Source organism: Carlito syrichta, unplaced genomic scaffold, assembly GCF_000164805.1.
Source record: "Carlito syrichta isolate Samal-C Ts95f unplaced genomic scaffold, Tarsius_syrichta-2.0.1 Scaffold313464, whole genome shotgun sequence".
NCBI lineage: Eukaryota > Metazoa > Chordata > Mammalia > Primates > Tarsiidae > Carlito > Carlito syrichta.
In genome coordinates this window covers 322974-324908 of record NW_007257560.1, presented here as the reverse complement: position 1 = coordinate 324908, position 1935 = coordinate 322974, and positions in this window count along the sequence as shown.

Below are 1935 nucleotides of genomic sequence, written 5' to 3'. Positions count from 1 at the left end.
GCCGAAACCAGGAATTTAAAAATAAATCCAACTTTCAAAAATGGTTCAGGAGTTTCAGGAAGGTCTGCCCAGAAACCAACATGAATATATAAAAATAGGAAATCGATTCCAGGAAAGGCCAGCGACAAGCAAGTGGACTTCGGCATCATTATCTGTCTAAAAATTCAGGAACTAAGTACTTGGGAGTAATGGATTGGAAAACAGCAGGTGATGAGCTTCTTAGAAAAGTGGGGAACTCAGCAGAACCCAAGGTAAGGACTCAGACACAGGTCTAAAAGCAAGTAAACAAAAACCAAGGTTTAGAAATCAAAGGATGAGAAACGGGTCTGGCACTGGGGAAGTTTGCAAGGGTTTGTAAACAAGAACGAGGTGAAAAATGAAAGACAAATCCACAGCAAGACAGATTAGATGCTAATACTATAAGCTACTGATCTAGAGGGCCTCATATTTTCTCTGCTTAAAAACAGTTCCATTTTTAAAGATTAAGCAAAGCATTGCAATCATTTCTTCTGCACATACTTATTGTCATACATAATCCCTGGATAACATGCTTTTGTTGATATAATCTACTATCAACAATTTTTTCTCATTTTATTCCAAATAAAGATGGCTGAAAAGAATCCAGGTATATCTACCTTTAAATAAGTGCACACAATATGTGAATATGTGTGTGTATTATTGAATGTGCATGTGAGTAATGAGAGTTTGGGAAAACTCATGCATGCTTGGGGTGTGTGTGTGTGTGTGTGTGTGTGTGTGTGTGTGTGTGTGTATGTGTGTGTGTGTGTGTGTAGAGAGAGAGAGAGAGAAAGAGAGAGAGAGAGGAACTTTAGAAACAGCGTGAGAACACCCAGTTTGCCAGCCCACCTGATGCATCAGTTCATACTGTGACAACCCTTTTTCCACCTTTAAGATAAGTATGCTCCAAAAGAGCATACTTTTGGAGGACACTTATGAGAAGACTCTTCAATTTCTGATCAACTCTAACTATTAGAAAGCAGCTCTGTCCGGGCGTGGTGGCTCAAGCCTGTAATCCCAGCACTTTGGGAGACCATAGGTGAGAGGATTGCCTGAGCTCACAGGTTCGAGACCAGCCTGGAAGACTCGGTGAGACCTCATTTCTACAATCAATCAAAAATTAAGCTGGACATGGTAGCTCACACCTGTAGTTCCAGTTTTTTGGACGGCTGAGACAGAAGGATAACCTGAGCCCTGCTGATTGAGGCTGTGGTAGTCTTGAGCATGCCATTGCACTCCAGCCTGGGTGACAGAGTGAGACTCCAACTCAAAAGGAAAGAAGGAAAGAAAGAGAGAAAGAGAGAAAGAGAGAAAGAGAGAAAGAGAGAAAGAAGAAAGAAAGAGAGAGAGAGAGAGAAAGAAAGAATGAAAGCAAGCAAGCTCTGTGTGTTACCCCCAAAAGATTCTTCCTCCAACATTTCAGAGCACCACAGTTCTACAGATTCAAAGTACACAATTGTTTATATGGCAGCTCTTCACAGTTTAAAGATCACCCTCGTGTATCCATGTGCCCTGGTACTTTTTCCACATTAAACGTCACATTGTCTTCATAGTTCACTGTCATCAATGCCATGCATCATTATTACCCCAGATACCATGTTGTGCATGGTCCTGCTCAGAGTGAAAAACAGTCTGGATGGGGCCAAAATTGTGAATTATATTCTTAAAGATTTTTGCTCACTCTGAATGCTAAGCATACACAAATCCAAGCTAATATTTTGTTTGACTTTTCTGGTAGTCATCTCACTGCCATTATAGTTCTTTTCAAAATTTTTGGTAGTTATTTATTTATGTCTGTCTGTCTTTCCCAACAGGCTGTGAGTTTCTCAAGGGTGAGAACTGTGCTGTATTCGTCTTTGACCTAGGCAGTTAAAAAGTTAGTAAATGTTTGTCAAATAAATGCAGAAATGTGAAAAT